At 39.5% G+C, this 17,828-nt stretch overlaps 1 long non-coding RNA gene across 1 annotated transcript in view; it reads right to left on the bottom strand.

The window, feature by feature from the left end:
- Positions 1–9,305: 9,305 nt before the first annotated feature.
- The window catches only part of LOC124869143, a 175,785-nt gene continuing 167,262 nt past the window's right edge, over positions 9,306–17,828 (bottom strand). Inside the window, exons 3-4 of the long non-coding RNA XR_007038501.1 lie at positions 11,286–11,454; positions 9,306–9,398 (exon numbers count right to left, since the gene is read on the bottom strand). This is a non-coding gene — a long non-coding RNA (uncharacterized LOC124869143). The remainder of the gene's footprint in view (positions 9,399–11,285; positions 11,455–17,828) is intronic.

The raw sequence follows: 17,828 nt of genomic DNA, 5'->3' as shown, positions 1-17,828 counted from the left end.
ATGTGGAAGTGTGAGGGAAGGGAGCATCAGTATTTTCTGATTGGGTTGAACGTAAACATGTAGAAGCAGAAGGGTCCATGGCTGAGGTGGAAGAATAAACATTTGAGGTGTGACAGGAAAGCTGTGGGTCAAGGGAAAGTGGGATGTCTGTTTGGCTGTGAGAAGGATGCTGAGCTTGTTTCTGAACTGAACCTATTGAAGAATGGGTTCAGTTCATTGGCTCTGTCCAGACATCCATCGGTCTGATCATCCTTCTGCTTGAAGCCTGTGATCTTCTTCATCCCTGACCACACATATGCAGGGCTTCTTCAGCTCCCTGTGACCATTTTCTCACAGTCTTCTTTATTACAGGTTGCCTCTGAACAAGAGGCTTATATTTCAAGTGGAGAAAAACACCGTTATCTGATTTGCATAGAGAAGGTCTTGTTTTAGAAATGTATGAGTCCTTGACATTTCCATAAAACAAAGCCAATGTTTTGTTTTCTCTGGTAGAGCAGCGGACAAACTGTTGAAACATTGGAAGTGTAGCAGAGAGTGAAGCATGGTTAAAATCACCAGACATTGCCACAGACGCATTGGGGTGTTGTGTCTGTAGCTTCACAACAACTGAGCTGATAGCATCGCATGCAGTGTCGGCAACAGCGGAAGGTGAAATGTATACTGTTGCCAAAAGAACACTGGTGAACTGGGTAAATAATATGGATGAAAACTTACTGCTAATAGTTCAATATCTGGACTGCAGAGACGACACTTCACAGTAACATGTCCTGGATGACACCGTCTGTTCTTCACAAGTACTGCTAGTCCACCTCTTTTGAGTTTGCCAATCCTCTTCTCTGCCTGCTCGAATGGTCAAAAAGCCTGGCAGAGAGACCCTGGAGTCAGCGATATGATCCTGCAGCAAGTTCTCTGTAAAACACTGCATTCCCAATACTCTGGCTGGGTCCTTTGTAGGGCTTGAAGTTCATCCAACTTGTTTCCCAATGATCTCACATTGCCCATCATAATCGATGGAAGGGATGGTTTGAACTTCCTAGTTCTCTCTCTTCTCCTTGCTCCTGCTCTGCATCTATGGCGCCTCTTTTTCAACTCATCAGAAATTTTTAATAATAATAATCTTTATTGGTCATTGCACATGTACATTACAACGAAATTTGTCCTCTGCATTTAACCCATCCCTTATAGGGAGCAGTGGGCTGCCATTGTGCAGTGCCCGGGGAGCATTCTGGGGCTAAGGGTCTTGCTCAGGGACCCAGAGTGGCAATCTGTGGGATACCGACCCGGCCCCTTGTGTCCCCTCTGGAACTCAAACCTCTTGTTCTAACCGCTGTGTAACTATTAATCAGTTACACAGCATCCGATACCAGAGAGGATAATCATCCAAAAAAAATAAATGAATATATTTTATATCCAGCACAAGAGGAATTAGAGTTCTTCAAAAAATATATCAGAAAGTAACAGAGCTACTCCAGTATGCAAGTCTATAATTGAAACCATAAATTTGCTTTTTAATTGTTAGTGCAGATTCAAATTATGAGATTGTTTTTATTCTGTAAGCAAAAATGGCTCATCACTTTGGTGTGACCAGGGTATAAAATAAAAATATAAAGGAACAAAGCATTTTACTCCCAAAAACAAACAAAAATATTGTGGTAAATCAGGCTAAGGTACATGGCAATGCTGACTCCAACAACGTTTTGTGTTTAATTTGGGCAGGTTTTTGCCCCTTGAGACAAAATGTTTAGTCTTTGGTTGTGAGCTTGAACAAATGGATTGTGATGATTTCAGTCAAAAAGGGTCATGGCCAATCACTCCCACAACCAAAACCTACAACAAATATAAAGCAGTATCAGCAAAGTTTAGTTTACTACCCTCCTGTTCCCAGCCATGAGCACAGTCACAACTGATTCCTTTTCTTCATCCTACTATACCGCTTTATATGCTATGAAAATAACAATAGGAGTGTTATCACCAGCACTTGCTTGCTAGTAAGGATTTGACAGATTTCTCTGTGGAATGTTAGCAATCAGGTTCTGCTGTGACAGCAGATTAAACAGTTTGGCATGTAGAGAGTGAGTTTTTTTTAACTGCACAGTGCAAACCAGTGTTAAAAAAGGGCATTGACTTATAGCCATGAATACATATGACTGTGATATGATAATACTGCAAGTAAAGCATATCAGCTTTAAAAATTAGTTAGTGAAAATACTTTAAAGGCTATATTTCTAGATCAAAGACAAGACCTGAATGTATGGAGGCTTATGAAAAGAGAGACAATGAAATCTGCTTTTACCGACTGTGGATTTAGCAGGGAGTCTGGAGTTATTCCTCTCCATCTAACACTTTGAAAGCTCAAATTTACTTTGTTGTTTCATGAGATGAATAAAATAATAATAAAAAAAAAATAGATTGTCGCAAGACCTTCTTTTTTCTAACCCCATCTTTCTTTTATAAGAAAAAACACCATTGCCATTTCAAATTCTTGCAAACAATCCATACATACCATTTCGGAGTGGTGTAGCACAAAGCAAGCTTAACCCTGTTTAGGTGTCTTTGTGAGAGCCAGTCCAAATAACTACAAACTTAAATCAGGAAAATAGAATACTACAAACACAGGTCACTATCCCTCAGGCTTTTCCTTTGAAGTCTGGGAGCATTCTTATGAAAATACTTGTTTGATGCATGTTTCAATGCTCCTGTCAAATTCTTTACACAAAAGAGGAAAATATATATTTTAAATAGAGAGGTGTGACACTTATAAAAGTTATCACTGCAAAGCATGTGTTACATGTAGGACAATGAATAGGAACCTAAATATAGGAATATAAAATTTTTTGTCCCAGAAGGTGGTGTTGAGAATTAAAATCATGTACTTTCATGCTATTAGTTCAGTTCACATGTATAACCATACAACTGAAATAACATGTATTGTGAGCCTGAGTGGAAGTCAGAGGTCACAGCAGGCTTCAGGCTGGAGCAAGGGTGAACCCCAAGTTAGGATGTTCCCAGCAGCTGTAAACTGTAAATGCCGGCTGTATGGGCAGTAAAGCAATAAATGTTGGCTGTTGGGGATGGTATAGATAATAAAGTACTCCCATGGGGGTTGGCTAATTTACATTGCCGACACAGACTTCGAAAATAATTATTGGAGGGGAGGGTCAGTCAGTAAGCTTTGAAATAAAGGTATAAAATGCTTTAACACTGATTGTAAGACAGACCACTCGGTGGAAACAGCCTAGCTTTGCTGATCTCTGAGTCTCTCCCAAAGGCCTTTGGTAAATCTTTCTTTCTTTGTATCATTCTTTTTGTATTCAATACAGATTGGAAATCATTGGACTTATTATTTACCAAATTAAACTTGTGTTAATCTTAAATTCCTGCTCTTCATCTGTTCTTTCTCACGACATCCGGACTGGGGTGTTGAGGCTGTATTATGATATCTGGTGGAATTATTTTACCTCAACAATTTGGTGCCGTGACCCGGATGTTGTGAGCATAAACGAAGGGGATCACATCACCGGTGGGGACGAAGGTAAGTGGTTTTTACTTGGCTGGTTCCCCGCTGTATGATTTGATGAACTTGAGGTGTATTTAATGGGCCGTGCGGAGGCGGTTTAGAAAAGCGGTTAGGATAAAAAAGTCTGTGCCCCAGAGCTGGTCGCTGGCCTAGCCCCCCTTCTACCGGACGTGGAGTTGCGGATCGTGCTGAGAGTTCCACACTCGGGATTTGGCTCACCCAAAACGTGGATATAGTTTAGTTGGGGATGTTTGGACTCGGGTTGGCTCACCCAGAGGTTGCGCTCACCTCAAACAGGATGCAGTTATAGGACCGGTTTTTCCCGCGGTTTGCCCCGTGGTCAAAAGTGACTAAAAAGTGTGGCCGTTGAGGTCGGAGTAACTTCCTTGGTCAGGACCTAAATGTTACACTCAGTTAACTGAGAAACCTTTCTCTTTGTTGCTGGCAACCGTAGGGTTTCAACTGTCTGCTTTGCTTTTTCTGTTCTTTCTCTCTCTCCTTGTGTATGCGTGTGTGTGTGTGTGTGTGTGTGTGTGTGTGTGTGTGTGCAGAGTGAGAGGTGACATCATCGCATGAGCTGTGTGAAATGTTGAGGAAACAAGTATTGTGATTCGTAAACTGGTTGGTTTTGTGCTGCAGTTATCGAATATTAATATGCATGGTGAGATTTACAGGGAGTTTGAGGATGTAGAATGAAGACAAAATAGATGAATTGCAGCGTATTTGGGCTGCTCATATAGATTCACACGACATTAATAAAGTGAAAGAATGTCTGGAAAATGCTGTCAAAGTGAAGGGAATTACATATAACACAGTCTAACCATTTATTACCCTGGCCAGTTGAATACAGGTGTAACAGAGGGATCAAGCAAATGCAGAAAGGATAGAGTGGGTGTGTTGAATAAGGGAAAATATGCACGAAATGTGGAAAAGGCAGAGAGAAATCAGAAGCGTTTAATGCAGCTGCTCGCGTGGCAAGGAAATTGACACAGACCGAGGTGTCGCCTTCACCACCGCACATCAACTCTAATAATCCGTTTACTGAGGCCATGGTTAGATGAGTTAGACAGATTATTAGCTGGTATAACTTTAGCATTGGGAGATTTCAGAGAACGTTTGGGTCACAGCACTACACATAGTAATCTCCAAGTTATTGAGAATGCGGCCCGCACCTCTCATCAATGCGACGAAACACCTTATTTTGCTGTGGCTGGAGGGATGGGAGACGTGCTGCGTGGCATCTAAAAAAAATCAGACAACGTGCTTAACTTTTTCTGGGATGGACGAACACATGTTGTTTCTTTATGAGGCGGTAGAAACCTGTATCAAACAGACAGTGACTCAATGGAGTTCAATATGTTAAACAAACTGTGATGGATGGAATACCTGAAGGAAAATAAGGCGAGGAAGCCAAGATTTAGAAAGGTTTGGTCACGCTAGGTGGGAGAGACATTTGTTACACCACATGCAGAAATAGTTGGAGGAGAAAAAAGAACAAATAGAACACGAAAAGAAACAGCCTGATGCATTAGACGAAAAACTTAAAACTGTCCAATTAACCGCAGTAAGAAAGAAAAGGAATAGTAAAAGCCTGATAAGAAAATGATCACTGCAGAGGCTATGAGAGGAGCAAATTGGATGATGGCTCCTGTTACATCTCTGCCCACTTCAGCAGCTCGGGGGGTGGTAGAACCTCCCAGCTCCTACCAATGCGTATCGACTGGCACCACCTATCTAGTGGGAGTCACACCCATATGGTCCTTGTGGCCAGGCCAGTGGTGGGCCATTTGGAAAGAGGGCCGGACGAAGGGGTGGACAGGGAGGAGCTGGTTCCTCCTCCTACCTAGTATATGGGCAGACGGATCATTGGGCCCCCAGCTGCCCCCAGCGCTATGGGGCACGCCCAAAAGGAGCTCCTCCATCCTTGTATCAACTGGCACAACAAGCTCCTGTCACCGCACAATGCATCACTCATACCGCAGTGACACAGCCCACAGAGAGGTCCAGACAATGGGAAAAAGGCAGAACCCATTGTTCCAGTGGAATTAAAGGGACACATTGCTATTTCTTGTGAACACTGAAGCCACATTTTCCACGTTGAATATTCCTCCATCTAATAAAATGTCTTCTCTGATGGGATTCTCTGGGGTGGAACAGACTCTGGCTGTGTTTACACCTCTTCACACTATGGTTGGAAAACAAACACTGTTGCCTTCATTTGTTATTTCACCTGACACACCTGTTAATCTATTCGGCAGAGACATTTTGATCGCATTGAGAGCTACAGTGAGTTTTCCAGATGGAACCACACTGCATGCAGCGGATGGCCCTGGATCACATCAGTATTTACTGTGGCCTGAAGAGGAGGAGGAGTCTTATGTGGACATTTATCAAGGCGTCATTGAGCCTGAAATCCCTTCTGGTGCTGGAGTGAGGTCCAGTTTCCGTATCTGGAAACCCTGGATTCGGGCCCTGGCTCCTTGCGGCCCAATACCTGCTCTGCCACATGTAACTTTGTTTTATGAGAGAAATGAGAAAACAAACAAATTGGTTTCAGGAACAGTTTGAAGAATATTTTAGAAGGGAAAATATGGACCTTTTCCTCTAAAAACATTTATGAAATGTCTGATGAACCTGTACCTCACCTTGCACCTTGCAAGTCATCAGGCTAAATAACTGGGAGCAGTTGTAAAACGTTCCCTTGTAGCCACTGATTGGCAACCTACTGCTGTCCCAGCCCTTTCTTTTCCTCCCTCCACTAACATTTACTGTATTGCAGTTACTGCCTCTGACTCTGCCATGTTAGAACACCATCAGCTATCTAGATAACATGGCAGAGAATTAACTGATCACGTTCTGGCTGAGCCTGTTTTATCCAGTTGTCCACCACATCTATGGGCTCAAGGACCCACTGATGTTGGATGTGTGAACATTGCCCTGTGGAATTTAAGTAGCAGGATGTCTTCCCCATCTGGCGAAACCAGTACCCACACTCTTCTGCTGCACAGGCAGGAATTGAATCGCTGACACCATTGAGGGGCTGTTAAAAGCAGGCGGGTCAGAACCCTGCCATTCTGCCTGGAACACCCCCATTCTGTCTGTAAAAAAGAAAGTTATAGATAAATGCAGAACGGCTCACGATTTAAGATGAATTAATACCTCTGACAGCTGACTAGCTGAACACTACAGGGATGTCTTCTCGTTCACTTATAAGAATCAGTAACTGAGAGACACCAGGTTGCCTCAAGATTTTAACTTATTCCCTGGTCAGGTTCTCAAATCAGGTTCTCAAACAGCAGCTCCAGGACTGCGTGTTGCCGACTGAGGTGGTTTCTGATTACAGCCCGAACAGCAACCGCATGTATTGAAGCTACCAAATCTATTCTTTTACATCTTGCAGAAAAAAGGTTTTGAAGTGAGTAAAAATGAAAACCAGTTTGAGAATGCAGGTCAGTTTTTAGGAACAGTTATTTCAACAACAGGAACCCATGTTTTTTCTGCACAAAAATCTGCCATTTTACATCATCCCAAACAAAGCTTTGTTGTCATTTTTGGGTTTGACTGCCTATAGCAGAAACAATGTCCCTAATTACACTGGATTGACAGCACCACTGGGTCGTTTGGTAAAAGAGCAGGGTATGAGAAATCTTAATGCATCACTGAATTGTTACACAGACGCGACAAATCGTTCATTAAGTTTAAACACCTGCTGTAGTTTGCTGCACAATTGGCCCTTTAGGATTACTGTCTACTTTTTATTTAGATGTTTCTGTAATAACAGTGTTGTTTCAGCAAAAAGGGGGAAATATAGAGAGGTTATTCAGTATGTTAGCTGTATGCTTGATAATAAGGGAAAAGACATGTTCATTTGAAACAATGGTTGAGATGTGGATTTGTGACTGCAGCACAGAAGCCAATCAATCAAACATGAAAATGAAATGAGATTTGTGGCTCAAGCCTTGTTTTTGCCTACAAAAGTAGCAGGTAAGCAGCTTCAATTTAGTAAGTGTTGAAGTTGAGACCTTTGAACATCTAAACTTGGAAAAAATCAAATAACATCAAAAGGCGTTCTCCCCCTGAGGAACTTACTGTGTGGAAGAGAAAAGGAGCAAAAGAAGAAGATGGCCTTTGGAGAGGCCCGGATGGTAAAGTTGTGATGCCACCAAACATGAGAACACATTTTGGAAGAGGCACATGGAACATTGCATGTAGGTATTTCGCAGGTGCTTGTCAATCTGGAACAATGGTGGCAGCCATATTTAAAAGATATGGTGAGAGATACGATCAAGATCAAGAACTGTTCCATCTGTGGATAATTTAATCCAAAACTTACTGTGCATTCATCTCCAGGTATGTTTAAAATTACACCCAACCTTGAAAGGGATAATCTGTGGTAATATGTTTAATTAATCATAGCATTTCCAGACATGGCTTCCCGGAAAAAGATAAGGTCTGATAATGGAAATTATTTCAGGAACAAGGATCTACAACAGGTGGAACAAATGTTGGGACTAAAACATGCTTTCGGTACAGTATATCATTCTCAGTCACAAGACAAGGTTGTAAGAATGAACCAAATATTGAAAACAAAATTGGCTAAAATCTGTGCACAGACTAAATTAAATTGGGTGGATGCATTGCCAGTTGCTTTGATGTCTGTCAGGATGTCTGTTAATCAGTCCACAGGTTACACCCCACATGAACTACAGACTGGGACCAGCACAGCGGATACCAGGACAAACAGGTAAATCAGCATAATTATCTTCTAAAACGTTCTTTAATGAGTTGCAGACCCTAGCGGCAGAATTCTCCAGAGGACCTGAGGGAACAAGAGGCACATGTAGTACCAGGAGTCACCTGGGTGTGGCTCAAGGTCATCAAGCGGAAGTGGCTGGAACCCAGGTTCACAGGCCCGTTCCAAGTCCTGTAAAGAACATCTTATGCAGTTCGTCTGAGAAGAAAAGGAGACACCTGGTATCATTGGAGCCAGTGTGCACCAGCAGAGGAGCCTTAAGGTCACAGGCAATAGAGGTTTCTTAAAAGGGGCATAATAAATCCCCTGGAGGCTCACCGGTGTGATCGCACTGAGCTGAAGAGGATTTATCCACTACAAGGAGTCACTGGAGGTATTAATCCAATAGTACTCAGCATTGGAGGAATACATAGCAACCCCTACCACAACCATAATATTACAATAATGCCACCTACTCTTAGATGTGGAAATATGAGTTCCGGATTTTATATGTATTTAGGAGTAAATTTGCCTGGATGGATCGCACGAGATCAGGGTAGAATTGTTAGAATTAATTTTGTTTCTTCTATGGCCAAAGGTGGTGAAGTGGAAACCCCTGTGCTTCAAATAGACTATAACACCTTAACCCCGGAAGATGTTATCCAAGGGGCTCTGGGATTTACAGAGTCCAATCTGTGGTTGACATGGATGGCTCAGACAGCATGCAAGTCGACCATGACCATGAATTGCATGTGCGGCTGCCAGACCAACTGGCTCCCATATATGAGAAGGCGGATCCACTAGGATTTAAATGTATGCTTTTGTTAACTCATGGTAAAGAAAACCCTGCATGTCATACCTTAGCAAAGGTGTTTCGGGTAATTAGCAATAGCTCACTGGTAGGCCCTTTTTCTTCTCAAAGTGAGGGATATGATTATCCCTGTTTCAATTTTACAGGGTTTACTAAAAACCCACAGTTAAAACAGGGAACTGTCTCTCCATCATGGTGTAACACAACTTACCCAGCTGGCACTGTAGGAGACTGGGCCGGATAAGGTTTATATTACTATTGTGGTGGAAATATTTTGTTGGTCCAAATTTCTCCTATGGCAGTAGGAAGCTGTGCAATGGTGAGGCTGGTCATTGCTTCTGTGGGGGGAGAAATAACCACATGGATGAAAGGTGAGTTAGATCAGGTCCTTTGATCTTATGGACAGTTCATTAACTTATATTGATGCAATTGGTGTTCTGCGTGGAGTTCCTGATGAATATAAATTAGTTGATCAAGTGGCAGCTGATTTTGAAAATTTACCAGTAATTTCAGCAGTTTTTCTTGTAACCCCAAATAAAATGTAGACAGGATCAGTTACATACATTACAATGTCTTAAAGTTGGCAAATCTGACACGAGACGCGGTTGAAGTGTTGGTAGAGCAGTTGGCACCTACATCTCTTATGGCTGTGCAGAATAGATGGGCTCTGGACATGTTGTTGGCTGAAAAGGGGAATGTGTGGGCAATGTTTGGTGACATGTGTTGTACCTTTACTCCAAATAATACTGCTCCTGATGGTTCAGCGACTTGAGCATTAGAAGGCTTGCATACGATAAGTAAGGAAATGCATGAATATTCAGGAATTGGCAGGGGATTGGAGGAGTAGTTCACCAACACCTTTAGTAAGTGGAAGGAGAATATAATTATCTCATTGCTGATTTTATTGTCTGTATGTTTTGGTATTCTAGTAACGTGTGGATGGTTTTGTGTGCCATGTATTCGCTCACTTACAGTAAGAATTATAACGTCAACTATTGAAAAAGGGGCACTCACTCATGCACCTCCATATAATATGATGCAAAATGTTGTTACTGAAGGTTGGAATTAGTGGCTCATTTGTAATTCATGGCTTTCCTTTGTTACTTCGCAGAGTACTAATCTTTTGGTGTGCAAATTTGACCTTATTCTTTTTATTTGATACTTATCATTCCTACGTCTTTGAATATTGACCTCTTTTGCAGAGGTCAAAATGGGGAACTGTTGAGAATTAAAATCATGTACTTTCATGCTATTAGTTCAGTTCGCATGTATAACCATAAAACTGAAATAACATGTATTGTGAGCCTGAGTGGGAGAAGTCAGGGGTCACAGCAGGATTCAGGCTGGAGCACGGCTGGACCCCAGGTTAGGATGTTCCCAGCAGCTGTAAGCAGTAAATGCCGGCTGTATGGGCAGTAAAGCAATAAATATCGGCTGTTGGGCATGGTATAGACAATAAAGTACTCCCATGGGGGTTGGCTAATTTACATCGCCGACACAGACTTCGAAAATAATTCTTAGAGGGGAGGGTCAGTCAGTAAGCTTTGAAATAAGGGTATAAAATGCTTTAACACTGATTGTAAGACAGACCATTCGGTGGAAACAGCCTAGCTTTGCTGATCTCTGAGTCTCTCCCAAAGGCCTTTGATAAATCTTTCTTTCTTTGTATCATTCTTTCTGTATTCAATACAGATTGGAAATCATTGGACTTATTATTTACCAAATTAAACTTGTGTTAATCTTAATTTCCTGCTCTTTATTTGTTCTTTCTCACGACATACGGACTGAGGTGAGGTTGAGGCCGCAAGGACATCAGTGATAGAATTATTTTACCCCAACAGTGGTTTTTAATGTTTTTAGTTTTGAGGTGTGTTGTTAGAATTTCACTTTACTTCCCCTTTTTACGCTATGTTTTTGCTAGATAAGCAATAAATCAAATGTTTCAGGATTGTGTCCTGGAAAAGTTGTTATGGTTTTACATTGGAACCTTAATGAGTGTAAATCCACTTTTTTCAACACAGACAAAATAAGCAACAAAAAAGTAGCAATTAAAAGGATTTTGGCTCTTCAGCTGAATAATTTAGAGTACTCTGCTTCCTTAAGAGCAACTAATTACATACATTATTAAATAAAAAGCAGTAAAATATTCAAATTAATAACAGTGATAAAGCTGTGTGTGCTTTATCACTGTTTTTCCAAATGTAATGCTGTTGCTCCCAACTCACCAATAGGCTTCAATGTCTTCACTCAGTATGTTGTGACAAGTCTGAAATATTCTGGAGGACTCAAGAAAACATATGAAGAGATGTGGGTAAAGTTCTAACTTCCTGTCATCACAGCCTTTCTTTGCACTCATTTGTGGCAATCAGTAGTCAATCAGGGAAATTATTTCACCTGGAAGAACAACAAAAATACAAGATGTGTCATGTTTTCTTTGATTGACATGACCTCGACCTCTTTTGCATGTAAAATGACACTGAATGTTTAATAAAATAAAAACAAAAAAGATTAAAATAGATTTTTTTTAAAGTCTCACCAACTCAAATCAAATCACATTTTTCTTGCTGTGGGATGAATGATTATAAACAGAGCAAAATATAGGGGCAAAAGTGATTAAATAATTCAAAAATAATTTTTAAAGATTTAAATTGGGCAAGGAGAAGTGTTCAAAAATCCAAACAAACCCATTAGAAAGACAAGCATGCTGTAGCATCTGTTAAAGAAGTTACTATTCTTCTTGAGTTACTGACACATTTAATTATTTACCAAAAAAGGTTAACAAAATCATAGTTTTTATTAGTTTTTGTTTAAATTCTGTATGAATTTTCAAAAAAATTCACATAATCATAAAAATTATTCAGAGTTTATTTCAGGTTTTTCTTTCAACACTTTTCGTTGTTTCCTCAAGCTCAGACCCAACCCAGGAAAGACGTTGGTAGGTTGTTCATTATTAGTCCTAAGGACTGTGATCCTCATCATCAAGGCCTCCAATTAGATTGCAATTTTAATCTGCCAAAGTTGTGTTAAAGAGTTGTTGGGCCATTGTCCATTTTGTCAAGTAAACGGACTCCTACCACACCTCCCATCATGCATAGCAGCTCTGACATCACTGGCAGAGTGATAAAAAGCTAGCTCAAGCTAATGCTAGTCGTCTTTCCAGCCGTAGTGTCCTGCCGTTCGCTAAGCAAGGAGCCAATCTTCGGAGAAGCAGAAGCTCAGGGGCGGGTTTATTTCCTTTCTCTACACTGACCAATTCCATGAAGAGCTTGAAAAAGCTGGAAATCTTGCTGGGATAAGAAGACCATAAGATGTACCTTCCGATCGGAGATCTGTTTGTAGCGCCGCTACTTGGGTGAAAAGAAAACCACAATTATTTTTCTAAGGAGACAAATTTCCCTCCTTGTTTTGTTCCAGTTGACTGCCAACGGTTCATATTTTTTTTCCCCATTTTTGGACTAAGGAGAAGAAGTTGGACATTCAGAGCGGTTTGCGGATGTACAAACGCTCCAAACGTCATCCATAAATTCAGAAACTTTACCTCCATACTTTTCCTAGAAGAAAGTATAGAGTATCCTCAAATCAACAAAAGTAATGTCGTTTGTTTTTTTTTTTCATTTCATTTTTTTCATTTTGATACTTTTCTGGTCTGCGTGGGCTAAAAATAGGAAATTACGGTGCTTTAAAATCACCAGTTAATCCAATGTGTTTTACTGGTTTATCGCATGCCAAGTTTTATTAAAGTGTTTTATGGTGAATTGTTTTGATTGCCGTTTAAATATTGTTGAACTGTGAAGCGCGTCTGTGCAGTTATTTGAACGTCAGTGTGTTCAGTGTGATCAGCTGATTTCTGAATCAGATGGAATTAAAGTTGGACCATTGACATTTCAGTGCATGCTCAATTAGGTGACAGTTGTTGGACCTGAATAGTGATTGTAAGACAGACAGACACTGATGGTCCAGGATTCAATGGTCTATCACAGCAATCAGCTGTTTGCCGACCATGTTCTCTCAGTTGTCTGGGTAAAATGCAACAGCTTGAATCAGATACTCAAATGTGAACCACAGTCCTTTCAGGGCACATGGGTTGATTCTCTTTTCAATGCAGATTGTCAGCAGTTTCTCCGGTCCTCTGATTTATCTGTAGTGTCTTTCTCCATCCGATCTTCTTTGCTAGTCTTATGCGAGAAAACAACCATCTAGTTCCTTTATTCTTGCCCATTTTGTAGAGCATTTTCAGCAAACTCTTTGTCCTTATTGGCCAGTGGTTGTTGCCATGGCTGTTCCATTGGTTACCCATCTCATAAGGTGGTCTTTTCCTTGAAAATTCCCAGAGTCGTGTGCTTCACATCAGATATGCCACCATCACCTCAGACCTGAGCCGTCTGCTGACCTCTCCTCTGACCTGTGCCCTCATCTCAGTCATCAGCCTTGTAGTGTAAGCTACAGCTCTCATTTTCCCATTCATCAATATCTGCTCTATTCCTGTCTCACTCAACATTACACTTCCTCTTAAACAGAGGCTTTAATTCTTACATTGTTCCTGATCAAACCTTTAGTTACAGAATTTTCTCCACTTACAGTTTAAAGCCATTACCTCAACTTCACCCTTTTTTGTTCATACATCACAAGTGATTATCAATACTTTTCTTAGATATATAGTTGATTAAAAAAATCGAGTAGAACTTATTATTGTAAAAAAAAAAAACCTTATTGCCTTTATATTCATCAATAATAAATGTAAAAATAATAATTCCATCATCAATCATTGATATATGGTTAAGATGAAGAATCATCCTTCATTCTCGTTTTCATGACATCTTATCCATGTAGCATGATCATTATCCATTTGATACTCATTTCATCATATGCATTTTTTTTAGTCTCAATCATAGTAATACACTTCTGCAAAAGAAAAGAGAATTAATAGCATGACTCCGAATGGACCTTTGAGATTTCACAGCTCCAGAATGTGAAAATTAACTGATTTATATTTTATTGAGTTGATTGTGATGGTTTAATTAATTTCTGCATGGATACATGGAAGGATCTCACCTCATTTTGACACCATCAAAATATGAGATCCATCTGTTTTCAGAAACCTATTTGGTCAGAGACATTACGTTGAGACAGCTTTCATTCTTCTTTTTCCAAAGAACAAGCAGAAGGTGCAGTAAAGTCAGTGGAACATGGGTGCAACAGGTCTGAAAAGATTGCATCAGTGAGCAAGACTGATGAATCAGATGTTAAGAATTTCATCATTTGGTGCATATGTATGCTCACACTGCTGAGTGAGAATTTAATTCATATCCAATTCATATTTTCTTGATCTTCAGGATAGGTGAGTACCAACAAAACTTAACAATATTATACAGAAAAATTGGGACAGTGCAGTGAACTTCTACAACCTAAACAGAAATGATTAGTATTGCACAGTAAACCTCCACATACACACACTCACACACACACACACACACACACACACACACACACACACACACACACACACACCATATCCAAATACTTCATGATAGTGAAATGTAAATATTCCAGAAAAAAAGTCATGCAATTTAAAAAATTAGGAGCCCAAGAAAAACAAGAAGTTAGCTCTTATGACAAAACTCCTGCATGTCTGAACAGGGGCAATTATGCTCAGTGAATTAAAAATGCTTCTGTTTGTAACTGTCAAGTTTGACATCATGTTAACAGATTTTGACAACAGGTCAGAATCACATTACGGTCAGTTGTTGCTAAACAAAAAAAAATATATTGACAACTGAAGAAACTTAAAAAAGCAGTGAGAAGTACAGTCTGTTTCCCATGGTAGTTACGGATAGTTAAATCTATTGTTGGTTTAATATTTGGGAATACAAAAGATTAGCAGGGTTAAAAGCCAAAATTCGAGTTTACACTTACCTAGACACTAACATGAAACAGCGCAGGAACCACCCAATTTAGCACTTACTAGTGAAACAAATAGAAGTTCCTCCTTTAAAGTTCCATTAGAAACAAAACAAGTCTAATTTAATTCACTTAACTTTCACTCAGGTTTTTTGTTATTCTTATAGGGAATTAGCATAGATGTCAAACTGTGCAACAGTGCATTTTTTGATCAGTGGGGTCTTACAGTCAGCTCTGCTAAAAATAAGTCTCTATGCAGTAATGGAAAATAAAGCAGAATATTGATAGAAAATGAAAAGAAGGATAGAAGTAGGCCTGTTATGACAAAATTAGAAAACCAACTTGCAACTGCATTTTTTACAGTTTTGTTAAGTTTGAATTTTTTATCGTTGGTCTAGAAACACACAAAAATTGTCAAATTCAGCTTTTTGTTGTTGGTGTGTTTCACGTTTGGTTACAGAACACGTTTATGCTTGTGAAGTCAAAACATGTAACTTCGATTTCATGTATGTTTCTTATGCACAATAGTTTCATCTTTCATTTCAAATTTAGTGGAGATTCAGAACACCTCAGGACCTGAAGTGCCCAGAGCTCCTGCATCTGTAACAATTATATTGCTGGAATATAATTTTCACATTATCACACTGAAGCACCATGTTGATGTGTACCTGCACAGTTAGCAAGGTGTATTTGATGCAAATGCCTGCAATAAACACCTCAGAATAAATTGATAAAGAGCACTCTTCCAGGTTTCCTTCACATATCTGGCATTTACCTTAGTTTGAAACTTGGATCTGCCTTAGAAGTAGGTAATGGTTGCAATTAGCATAGCAACTATTGGACAAATGAGTTGTGGTATGAAATTATGTCAGTTCATTTGTAAAGCGCATTTGAAAACTCTCTAGTCAGACTGAAGCACTGAAGAGCAAGGTGAAAAAAACCAAAAATATATAGCAGTAAATTAATTAACAAAATTAAATAAGTATTTTTTTTTTAAAGTTTAAACACAAGAAGATTACAACATAATCTCTCCTCTCTCTCATTTTCTCTGTTCCTACCTTTTTTGTTTTTCTGAGTCTGTTCTCAAAGAGTGTCACCTTTCATTATTGGGACTAAAATTATCATGAGAGAAATCTGCAAAACAAGGAAATCATTAACAATGAGGGCTACAAGTTATCTAGTTTGAACAAGCTCCCACAATGCGCATGTGACAGCTTTACAAGCTATTTTTCTTTGTCTATGCGTGTATTAATGTGTGTGTGTGTGTGTGTGTGGTTTAAAAGTCACATGTTCATTATACCGTTTGCTGGAATGCCATTACTTATTGATGGTACCCCTGTTTAAAATGCAGCATCACAGCAGTAGGTTGGACAATATTGTAATAAAGACACACAGACACGCACACCACCCTCCACACACACTCCCCATCTCATATTTAAGTAAATCCAAGATTTAGGTTAACAGAAATCTGCATTCATAGTTCAGTGTCGGATATTTCTTTCAATCGTTATCAACTTTTTTGTATTTTTATTACAGACAAAACAACATTAGTATTGTGTGCTCTTTTTGGGTTTTACGCATCTTAACTTTTTTTAGCTATATGTTTACCATTAATTGTCCGGTGTTTTTAGATGTTATTACCTGTGTCTGATAATAAGTTCCAGCTTCTTACCATAATAAAAATCCCTCATTTGACAAAAAAACAAAACCCATGCATGTTGTTTCTGGAATCTTCTGGAATCTTCTATGACCACCATCCCATTTGGGTCACAGCCTCAGTGTTCTAAAACTGTACATGCTGACAATAAATGTCTGCAGCTTATCTTTTATTTTCTCGCTCAATGTTTCGTGCATAATTTGTGTTTTGTTTATGTTTTTTTTAATACATGACAGGGGTCAGAGGTTACGTTTAGAAGAGGGGTCCAGCATATCCTGATACCTCAAGTCAGCTTCATATGACAGGATAGGAAGAGTCTACAGGTGAGTCAGACACTGTTTACTTTCTCAGAACCAGCTTGGGCTTCATCTAGTTCTATCAGCTGCCTCTCTGTCTTGATTGGAAGGATCCTCAGCCTTAGGTCACAGCTACCATCTGGCCGGGTAGGCTACTCTAATGCTCAAAGATTCTAGGATGTTTTTATGGCAGGTCGTCTCTTTAGAGTTCAGAAGTAAATTATAAGTAATTCAAAAAACTATTTCCCAAAAGACTAAAGAAGATTATAGAGCATAGGAACAATTCAAGCAAATTTAAACCAAAGCTTCAATGAATGAAGGCCTGAGGGTTTTGATTAGTTTTACATTATTTTATTAATTTAACTTTCTGAAAAACCTAATATAATAATAATAATAATAATAACATAATAATAATAATTTATTACAGTGTTCAAAATCAACCTTTTCAGTAGACTCATGTCCTTTCTAAGCAGAGGTAATTTTTTGGTTAGATACAGAAAAGATAATGTGAACTAAAGCCTAAAACGAAATATCTGTGTTTCATCAAATATTGCATTATTTTTAAATTATGGCATCTTTACCTATTTGGAATAATAGTATTGATGCTTGAGATGGTTTTACCCAAGTCTTAGCTTCACAAATTGAATGGAACACATCAATATAGTAAATAAATGGTAAATAATTGCCCGAAATTATTTTTTAATAAGAAATAAGCATTGGATGTTAGTCTTTTGTAATCCAGTTTTACTTTGACTAAGATACAACGACCCCTTCTTGAACTGCCAGCTTAATGGTGGAGGGGTTTGAGTGCTCGAATGGTCCTAGAGGACATGTTGTCTGGGGCTTAAATGCCCCAAGCAGGGTCTCCCGTGGTAAACAGGCTCTGGGTGACGGGTCAGACAGCGAGGCCATCTCCC

Source organism: Girardinichthys multiradiatus, chromosome 5 (genome assembly GCF_021462225.1).
Source record: "Girardinichthys multiradiatus isolate DD_20200921_A chromosome 5, DD_fGirMul_XY1, whole genome shotgun sequence".
Taxonomy (NCBI): domain Eukaryota; kingdom Metazoa; phylum Chordata; class Actinopteri; order Cyprinodontiformes; family Goodeidae; genus Girardinichthys; species Girardinichthys multiradiatus.
This window is presented reverse-complemented; position numbering and strand designations above follow the sequence as displayed.